An 11,885-nucleotide genomic window follows, 5' to 3' on the forward strand; every position below is an offset into this window, starting at 1 on the left:
AGTATCAACTTTTTTAAGGTGACTAAGAATTTTGAAAGCCTATTATCGTCAATGGGCAAAACACCAGTCATCACAAATTGATAAAGAAATAAGAACCCTTTGGGCCAGTCCCCACAAATCGATAAGGAAATAAGAATACTTTGGTATCTAGTCTAATTTGTGGGTTAGGCAACTTAAAATTTTTAATGTTAGTCAAATTTACCTACTAAAAATTTAATATTGTCAAAAATGAAATCTAAATTGGCACTACCTTTTTCCAGTAAACGCAGTATTACAATATGAAGTAAGAGTCAGTCCTAATAGACTCTTAAGATTTTTCGTGTTAAGGAACTATACTTGTAAATGAGAGTTTTACTTGATATGCAGGAGAACTAGAGTAGCAAATAAATAGATTTGGAGAGAAAAGTAAATAGTGAACTTTCACAAATAACAAATTAAAGGTACATAACACTTGACCTTTATAGATGTAATCTTGTGGACCATTGCCAACTGCTGAGAGAAGATGGTTTCCCCCTTCCTCAATTTTCTAACACATCAAATAAATTTTTCGCAAAGAATAGGCATCACGATCATTGATGTCCGGAAGAATAAGAACATGGACCAAGAAGATTACCTGTATTGAAACTGTTCAACCCACCTTTTATCTTGAGGAAAATGCAAAGTAACAAAAAGAAACCTGTCACAACCCGAACTAGGGTCTGGCCATGACGAACATCCCAAACCATGAACGTCCGGGCGTCCTACTCTATCTGGTAATCATGCACAACATTCACATAATAAAAAGATGCGAAAATATAATCTGATATGGAAACATGGTCATACTCCGGATTTAGTTTAACAATAAGAAATGAAATCCTAACTCAACTAAACAATATCTGGAACAGTCTGCAAAATCTCTACTACATGAAAATATGACAACTATCTGAAACCTGGGACAAGGACCCAAGTAGACCAAAACCGTAACCACTAATAATTTTCTAAAAATAAAAAAGCCTTTCGGAATATAGAAGGCTCACCAACTGGACATTGCAACTCTGTCTGATGAAATCTACTGCTTATCTACACCCCTAGACTGAGCCTCAGAACCTGAGAGGTAGGGGGTTAATACGATGTACTGGTATGCAAAGTAATCCAAAATAAAACTTTTATACAAGTAAAATGGTGGAGAGCAAGTTAGTAAAACATCATGCATAAACATTTCTCAAAACACATGGGCATTTTTCTAAAAATCATAAATCATTCTTGTCAATGCAATGTCTGTTCCTTGTATTACTTCTGAGTTAGGTGGCACTCCCCTACAACTCTGATATTCTACAGGCTATATGGAATCCGTCATTTACTCGACAAAGAAGCCCCCAACCCAAGTATGCTGCAAGGGTTGGAGTCTCTGATTCTGATACGCCACACGGTACTAAGCCAGCATAATTTAATATACCCGAATCGACAAATCACAGTTTTGGACAATGATTTATCTAAACTCGTGCCCTCTTTAGGGAACCATCCAATATATCTTTATGCCCTATTTTAGCCTTTTCTGAACATGCATCATTCTGAAATTCTAAAATATGAAAGTTTGATTTCTGTATTAGTCTGTGTGTTATGGCATTGTCTGAGTTGGTATCGTCATACCAAGACTTGCAAGTCGTTATTCTAAACCATATATGATCATTTCATTCTAAAATAATGTCCAGGCCACTTGATCATGCATATATTATAAGAAGAGTCATATCTCAAATCATAAGTCAAAAATCATGCAAAGGCTTTCCATTCATTCAACAATTTCAGTAAGTAGTGGCCAACTTCTCAAAAACATTCCTAAAGTTTCTTTCTTTATCAATCTCGACATTTAAAATCATTAATGCATTCATCTTTCCCATTCTTAATCATCATGAATTTTACATAAGACAAATAGTATCTTGAATTATTCTGTAAACCATGAAATGTAAGGATTCATAACTTGTAAATCAAATAATAAAGTAATGAGAGAGAGAGAGAGATTTTATATTTCATGCTCTCGATTCACAATTTACGATTTTCAATGCATACGTACATATATTCAATTCAAATTAATTTGGGGAAAGGCCTAAAACCAAGACAATATTATCGAAGCTTCTAAAATATAAATGTATTCATAAATTTAAAAACCCTTTTCTTAAAAATTATGATTTCTATACCCATGAGATTTTAGAAAAAACCCCGCATACCTCGATTATAAAGAATAATGGCTGATCTTTGAAGCCTACGATTTGGGGATTCAAAATCTCTAATCATTTTCAAAAACCCACGGTTGAATCTTGAGTTTCTTGGAGGAGAAGTATATGAACTATGGTTTTTGTTTTGAGAAAAATCTTGAGAATGTCGTATATTATGCTTGTAGAGGTTTTAATCTCCTGTTCGGACGTTTTAAGAGACTGTGAAAAAGTCCAAACTACCCCTATTAACTTCTGAACAAAACAGGAAAAACTTAAACTGGGAACCCGATCTTATGGCCCACCACGACGCGTCACTATCGCAGTGGCTCACTGAAAAGTCACGAATGGGAATTTGGCCCACTCCGCAATGCGCCACCATCACAGAGTCTCACTGGAAATTGACCATCATTATTTACATCCTCTCCACGATGCGCCAAGGATTGAAATGACGATGTTTTACGACTAGGACTTAAATTAATCATAACTCCTTCACCGAATGTCCATTTTTGGATGAATCTTATGTTGACGGAAAACTTATTCGATCATCTACGTAATTAAAAGTTGAAATCTAAGGAATTCCACAGGAAAATAAGCATAAATCATTCTAGAAGCCAATTCTTGATACTTTAGGGACAAAAATTTAGCTAGGAAAAACTTTGGGGCGTTACAATATCCCCCCTTAGGAACATTCGTCCTCGAATGTTGACGCGGGACACAGACAAGCGTAATTTCAAGCATACTAAGGCATAGAAACAATAAGGCAAGGATTGTACCTTCCATTTCATCATCCACTAGATCAAAAAGGTTTGGGTATCTAGCTCTCATATCAACTTCTGATTCCCAAGTTGCTTCTTTAATTTTTTGGTTTCTCCACAATACTTTAATTGAGGCTATCTCTTTGCTCCTCAATCTTCTAACTTGGCGATCCAAAATTTCTACAGGCTCTTCTTCATAAGATAAGGAGTCTGTCACTTTGATTTCTTTGATAGGTAACACTAAAGAATGGTCTTCAATACACTTCTTCAACATAGATATATTAAATACCGGATGAACAGAACCCAAACTAGCAGGCAATTCTAACTCATACGCAACTCCACCTATCCTTCTCACAATCTGGTATAGCCCTACATAGCGAGGACTCGGCTTACCTTTCTTCCCAAATAGTATGACTCCCTTCATAGGAGAAACCTTGAGAAATACCTAATCTCCAACCTCATACTCTAGATCTCTTTTCCTAATATAGACATAGGATTTCTGATGACTCTGAGCTGTCTTAGGTCATTCTCTAATGACTTTCACATCCTCCATTGCCTGAGGAACAAGATCAGGCCCAAACATCTGTATCTCACCTACTTCATACCATCCTATCAAAGACCTACATCTTTTTCCATACAATGCATCAAATGGTGCCATCTTAATACTGAAATGAAAACTATTATTATATGCGAACTTTATCAATGGCAAGTGCTCTATCCAACTACCTTTAAAATCAATCACGCAGGCCCTTAACATATCCCCAAGGGTCTGGATGGTGCGCTCATCTTGCCCGTTTGTCTGAGGGTGAAAAGTTGTGCTCAAATTCACTTAGGTACCTAAACCCTTTTGAAACGATCTCCAAAACTGTGAAGAAAAATGTGTAACTCAATCAAATATGATGGACACAGGTGCCCCACGCAAACGAACTATTTCTGCAATGAACAGCTCAGTATAATCCTCTCCCAAATAATTAGTCCTAACAGGTAGAAAGTGAGCTGACTTGGTCAGCCTATCTACAATCATCCAAATAGAATCATACTGGTTTTGGGACCTCGGAAGTCCTGTAATGAAGTCCATATTAATCATCTCCCACTTTCACAAGGGCAAAGCTATCTCTTGAGAAGAACCGCCTGGCCTCATATGTTCCACTTTAACTTGTTGATAATTCAAACACCTGGCAACATAGTTAGCCACATCACGCTTCATATTATTCCACCAATAAATGGTTTTCAAATCATGATACATCTTAGTAGAGTCAGGATAAACAACATACCTCGACGTGTGAGCTTCATCAAGGATTCTCTTCCTCAGACCATCTACATCTGGAACACACAACCTACCCTGGTATCTCAAAATACCATCACCACCAATTTTAAATGACATTACCTTTTGTTGACCCACATCTTTCTTGATCTGCATCAAGATGGGATCTTCAACCTATTTCTCTTTAACTTCTATACAAAGGGAAGATTTATCTATCTCATGAACAACCACTCCTCCATCCTCAAAATCCAAAAGTCGCACTCCTAGATTTGCAAGTCGGTAAATATCCTTCACTATCTCCCTCTTTTATTTCCCAATATGAGAAAGACTGCCCATAGATAACCTGTTGGGGGCGTCGGCTACCACATTTTCCATGCTCAAATGATAGTACAGGCTTATATCATAGTCTTTTAAAAGTTCCAACCATCGCCTCTGCCTAAGATTCAATTCTTTCTGCAAAAAAACATACTGTAAACTCTTGTGGTCAGTAAATATATCAATATGTACCCTATACAAATAGTGCCTTCATATCTTAAGTGCAAAAAACATAGCCGCTAACTCCAAGTCATGAGTAGGGTAGTTCCGCTCATGCACCTTCAGCTGCCTAGATGCATAAGCCACTACCTTACCGTGCTGCATAAGAACACACCCAAGTCCCACTCAGGATGCATCACAGTATAAAACAAAACCTTCTATACCCTCCGAAAGAGTCAAAATAGGAGCAGTAGTCAACTTGTCTTTCAACTTCTCAAAACTATTCTCACAAAAGTCAGACCACAAAAAATTCACCTTTTTCTGAGTCAACTTAGTAAGTAGTGTAGCTATGAAAGAAAAACTCTCTACGAACCTTCTGTAATAACCCGCCAAACCCAAGAAGCTTCGAATATCGGTTGGAGTCATGGGTCTGGGCCATTTCCTCACTGCCTCAACCTTTTGGGGATCAACCTTAATCCCCTCACTAGACACAATATGCCCCAAGAAAGCAATAGCATTTAACCAAAATTCACACTTGGAGAACTTTGCATACAACCTATGATCTTTGAGAGTCTGGAGGATAATTCGGAGGTGATTGGTATAGTCCTCCTCACTTTTGGAATAAATCAAGATATCATCAATAAAAATTATGAAAAACAAGTCTAGAAACTATCGGAAGACCCGATTCATTAGGTCCATGAAGGCTACAGGGGTGTTAGTCAACCCGAAGGACATGACTAGGAATTCCAAATGACCATATCTGGTTTGGAAAGTTGTCTTAGGAATGTATGACTCCCTAACTTTCAATTGATGATACCCTGAACGAAGGTCTATTTTAGAAAAGCACTTAGCACCCTGAAGTTGGTCAAACAAATCATCAATCCTAGAAAGTGGATACTTATTTTTTATAGTGACCTTGTTTAACTGGCGGTAATCTATGCACATACGTAGGGAATCATCTTTCTTTCGCACGAAAAGTACAGGTGTACCCCAGAGAGAAATACTAAGATAGATAAAACCTTTATCTAGGAGGTCTGCTAATTGCTCTTTCAACTCTTTCAACTCTGCTGGAGCCATTTTATATAGAAAAATAGAGATGGGACGGGTGTCTGGAAACACATCTATACCAAAATCTATCTCCCTATCGGGTGGTATTCCTAGGAGATCATCTGGAAAGACTTCCAGGAATTCATTTACTACAGAGATAGACTGAAGAGGAAGACTTCCGATGTTAGAATCTTCAACTCAAATAAGATGATACAAGCAACCTTTGGAAATGATTTCATAGGCCCTGAAATAAGATATGAAGTGCCCTCTAAGTGCTAAAGAGTGCCCTTCCCATTTTATTGCTGGCTCCTTTGGAAAAGAAAAAGTAACCTTTCGGGTTTTACAGTCTAGAGTGGCATAACACAAATGGAGCCAGTCCATCCCTAGGATTGCATCAAAATCAACCATATCAAGCTCTATGAGATCTGCCACAGTATCCCGGCTAAGAATACACACAACACAATTTTTATATATCCTCCTAGCCACAACGAAATCACCCACCAGAGTGGAAACAGAGAAAGGGTCGGTAATGACTTTGGGCTCAAACCCAAAACCAACAGCCACATATGGGGTCACATAAGACAAGGTAGACCCAGGATCAAGTAACACATAAACATCACGGGAAAAGATTTATAACATACCAGTGATAATATCTGGTGAGGCCTCTACCTCTTGGCGGTTAGTCAAAGCGTACAGTCAGTTACGATCGCTTCCGGCAGCTGAAGTGGCGCCCTTTTAAGGCGGTGGTGGTGCGGAAGAATTTTTTTGAGATTTTGCACCACCAACATTCCTTCTAGTAGATGGAAAATCCCTCTGTAAGTGACATGGCTAACCACATAAATAACATACAAATCACCCCACTAACACCTTTTTGGATGGTTCCTACCACAAGTCTCACACCACGGAAAAGTATGATGCTATAGAGCCACACTACCCTGAGACTGAGTATCCTGAGCTCTGGATCCCTGATTAGTCTGGAAACTCTGAGATCTTCTGTCAACTGGGGGTCTGGGCACTGAGGCACTGCCTGCGGACTGTGCATTACCCCAATTCTTCTTCTTCTACCATTTATTACCCCACTTACCACTTTGCGGCTGGCTGTGATGCTGATCTACTGTTCTAGCTCTCTTTGCCTGCCTGTCCTTCTCTCTAGACTCAGCGATTTTATTTTTCTTTTCTTTTATCTGTTGCATATGGACTGACAGCCTAGCAAAGTCCATATCCCTATTTAGCATCGCCCCTTGACATTCAAGCACTAGATCATCTGAAAGGTCGGATGCAAACTTTCTCATCCGAGCTCTCATATTGCTAGTCATCTCTGGTGCATTGTGGGCTAACTGGTTAAACTTCAAAGTGTACTCATGGACACTCATAGTTCCCTACTTTAGATTCATAAACTCCTCAGCGTTGGCCTCTCTCAACTCTAGAGGAAAGAATCGATCAAGGAAGGCTTCCACAAATTCACCCCAAACTGTGGGCTCAGCACTCTCTCCTTTCGCATCCTCCCACTCGTTATATCGCTGATTTGTAACATCCTTAAGCTGATAAGTTGCCAACTCCACCCCTTCTATCTCCTCCACATGCATCACCTTAAAGATCTTCTCCATCTCATCCATAAACTCCTGTTGATCTTCTTCTACCTTGGTGCCAGTAAACTTGGGTGGGTTCTTTCTCATGAACTGACATACCCTAGTAGCCTCAGATGTAACAGATGCAGATCCAACATCTTTCGATCATTGAGCCTGATTGGCCACCAACTGTGTCAGCATATGAATAGATTGTCTAAATTCTACATTAGAAATATCCCTATGAGAAGTTGGGGGACTGTTAACATTGGTTTGTGAAGCCTGAGGTAGACTGGTCAGGACTGGAGGTACTCCCGGAGTAGGAATAGGTTCTGGGTTGAGAGATCTATTATGGGTCCGCATATTATGAGTGGTACGGACCTCATCTGTCTGTGCATTCTGATCGATATTACGACGAGGAGGCATGATCAATTTTTCTGAAAAGCAAGAGAGCATTGATTAAAGGCAGATTAGACTCAAAAGCACAAACTAGATCACAAAGAGGGAAAATATTTCTAAATGCCTAGTAGCCCCCTGCTTATAAGTGTGGCGCGCTACACACCCATAAACAAGACTCTACCCGATGCGATTTCACAGACACCCTGGGACCATGAACCGTGCTCTAATACCAAGTTTGTCACAACTCGAACTAGGACCTAGCCGTGATGGACATCCCAAACCATGAAGGCCCGGGCGTCCTACTCTATCTGGTAATCATGCACAATATTCATCTAATAAAAGGAGATGCGGAAATATAATCTGATACAGAAACATGGTCATACTCTGGATTTAGTTTAACAATAAGGAATGAAATCTAAACTCAACTAAACAACATCTAAAACAGTCTGTGAAATCTCTACTACATGAAAATCTGACAACTGTCTGAAAGCTGGGACAAGGACCCAAGTAGACCAAAACCGTAACCACTAATAATTTTTTGAAAATAAAAAGGCCTTCTTGAATATAGAAGGCTCACCAACTGGACATTGCAACTCTGTCTGATGAAATCTACTGCTTATCTACACCCCTAGACTGAGCCTCAGAACCTGAGAGGTAGGGGGTTAATACGATGTACTGGTATGCAAAGTAATCCAAAATAAAATTTTTATATAAGTAAAATAGTGGAGAGCAAGTTAGTAAAACATCATGCATAAACAGTTCTCAAAACACATGGGCATTTTTCTAAAAATCATAAATCATTCTTGTCAATGCAATGTTTGTTCCTTGTATTACTTCTGATTTAGGTGGCACTCCCCTACAACTCTGATATTCTACAGGCTATATGGAATCCGCCATTTACTCGGCAGAGAAGCCTCCAACCCAAGTATGCCGCAAGGGTTGGAGTCTCTGATTCTGATACGCCACACGGTACTAAGCCAGCGTAATTTAATATATCCTAATCAGCAAATCACAGTTTTGGACAATGAGTTATCTAAACTCGTTCCCTCTTTAGGGAACCATCCAATATATCTTTATGCCCTATTTTAGCCTTTTCTGAACATGCATCCTTCTGAAATTCTAAAACATGAAAGTCTGATTTCTCTATGAGTCTGTGTCTGTTATGGCATTGTCTGAGTTGGTATCGTCATACCAAGACTTGAAAGTCGTTATTCTAAGCCATATATGATTATTTCATTCTAAAACAATATTCAGGCCACTTGATCATGCATATAGTGTAAGAAGAGTCATATCTCAAATCATAAGTCAAAAATCATGCAAAGGCTTTCCATTCATTCAACAATATCAATAAGTAGTGGCCAACTTTTCAAAACATTCCTGAATTTTCTCTCTTTATCAATCTCAACATTTAAAATCATTAAAGCATTCATCTTTCCCATTCTTAATCATCATGAATTTTACATAAGACAAATAGTATCTTGAATTATTCTGTAAACCATGAAATGTAAGGATTCATAACTTGTAAATCAAATAATAAAGTAATGAGAGAGAGAGAGAGAGATTTTATATTTCATGCTCTCGATTCACAATTTATGATTTTCAATGCATACGTACATATATTCAATTCAAATCAATTTGGGGGAAGGCCTAAAGATCAAGACAATATTATCGAAGCTTCTAAAACATGAATGTATTCATAAATTTAAAAACTCCTTTCTTAAAAATCATGATTTCTATACCCATGAGATTTTAAGAAAAACCCCACGTACCTCGATTATGAAGAATAAGGGTTGATCCTTGAAGCCTACGGTTTGGGAATTCCAAATCTTCGATCAATTTTGAAAACCCACGATTGAGTCTTGAGTTTCTTGGAGGAGAAGTATATGAACTAGGGTTTTTGTTTTAAGGAAAATCTTGAGAATGTCGTATATTATGCTTGTAGAGGTCTTAATCTCCTGTTTGGACATTTAAAGAGACTGGAAAAAAGTTCAAACTACCCCTGTTAACTTCTGAACGAAACAGGAAAAATTTAAACTGGGAACCCGATCTTATGGGCCACCGCGACGCGCCACTATTGCGGTGGCTCACTGAAAAGTGACAAATAGAAATTTGGCCCACTCAACGACACGCCACCATCGTAGAGTCTCACTGGAAATTGAAAATCATCATTTACACCCTCTCCGCGACGCGCCAAAGACAGAAATGACGGTGTTTTATGACTAGGACTTAAATTAACCAGAACTCCTTCACCGAGTGTCTATTTTGGATGAATCTTATGTCGACGGAAAACTTATTCGATCATCTACGTAATGAAAAGTTGAAATCTAAGGAATTCCATAGGAAAATAAGTATAAACCATTTTAGAAGCCAATGCTTGATACTTTAAGAACAAAAATTTAGCTATAAAAAACTTCGGGGCGTTACAAAACTCACTTTCTAGAAAAAGTCAGAGCCCACTTGGAGTTGAACAAAATTAAAAAAAGAAATTCAAAAAAAGAGGAACTAAGCAGAGAACCTATTTGGAAACAAAATCGAGCAAAGACTGAAATCACTTGGAAACAGAATCACATAGAGTTAAAACCAAAAAATATACAGTAAAGGTGCTTGCAAAATTAGGTGTGTCCGCCAACAAAACTAGGAGAAATAATTTAAATTACTATTATAAATTTGAATGACAAAGTATTATAGCTACTTGCAAATTACGACGTTATCAAAATATAATCTTTGTCGGTGTAGCGATTTCTGAGTCAATACCAACATTCACATTGTTTGATCCATATCTGAAATATCAGTTAAATAAGATTATTAAATTTGAATTTCAAACCTAAGTGAAAATCTCATCAAAATTGTACTTCCATGCAACTCTTCATTGATTTCAAAAAAGTAAATCAAGCAAATCAAGAACAAAAATAAATAAAAAATAATCTTAAATAGAGCAAAGATGAAGGGGGAAGATCAAGAGAACACTGGCGGAAAATTTTAATATGGGTAATGCTCACCCAATAATAGTTGTGTGAGGCTCCTCTTAGCTTTTGACAAGTGTTTTCGCGGAACCCATTTTGTCAGCAAATGTTTCTCTACTCACATTTCCCTCTATTTCTTGTATATGTTTCAATATTTTATTTTTCTTTCTTCTTCTTCTTCTTCTTTCAAATATTGCCTCTTTATTTTATATTTCAATCTTCCTCTTTTCTCACTTGTATTTTTAGATCTTTTTAGGAGGTTTTTAGCCATAAAAGTATAAATATTTAAAATATATATATTTTAAAAGTAAAAAATAATATTTAAAAATTAAAATTGTGTTTGATCATAAATATGAATCGAAGGTGTTTTTAAATTTTTAGAAATATTTTAGAGTAAAAATAATTTTTGTATTTTTTAATTTTTTAAAAATGTTTTCACAAAGAAAGGATCTAAAATTTTTACTAGGAGAATTTAAAAATAAATAAAAATTATATACTTGAGATTTGAATTTAGAACTTTAAAGTGAATTTCAAACCTCCAAAATCGCTGATCCTACTCGTAATATAGTGTTAGGTAATTAAAAAAATTATATGGCACCATAAATTATAAAAATATTACCTTATATATACAACGTAATTTTTTGTCGAGGAGGTTCCTCTCGTCCCTTCAGATATGCCTATAATCCAGATGCTTCTTAAACAATCCCTTGAAAAAAGTTTTTCTCGATGTCCCTATTCTTAACACATTCTTTGATATTACTTTGGCGTAGGATTTTCCCTCGTTCTAAGTGATCATGTGTACATGATTTTTTTTTTCAATATAATCTTATATTTTTAAGTTCATCAAAATTTCATCTAAACTTAACCCTTATTTAACTCTTTGCACTTTTTCTAATTTTTTAATATTTCATCACACAAATCAAAAGAGAGACAAAAGAAGCCATAAATGTTGTGGGTTAGAAGTTTAGGAGATCTAAAATAAATTAATTTGATAATCTTACTTCATCCGTTTTACATTAGTTGTTCATCATGCTAAAAATAGTTGTCACATGTTAGATGTCCACCTTACTAAATCGAGAAAGTATTAATAAATTTTTTCAATATTATCTTTGCAATTAATTCTTTTTGAAAGTGTTCACGCTTGTTTGTAAAATTTTCAAAAAGTTTTTTAAGGATAAATTAGTAAACCTGCCTTCTTATTTATAATTTCTTAATATCGTGTAAAA

Source organism: Capsicum annuum, chromosome 6 (genome assembly GCF_002878395.1).
Source record: "Capsicum annuum cultivar UCD-10X-F1 chromosome 6, UCD10Xv1.1, whole genome shotgun sequence".
Lineage (NCBI taxonomy): Eukaryota > Viridiplantae > Streptophyta > Magnoliopsida > Solanales > Solanaceae > Capsicum > Capsicum annuum.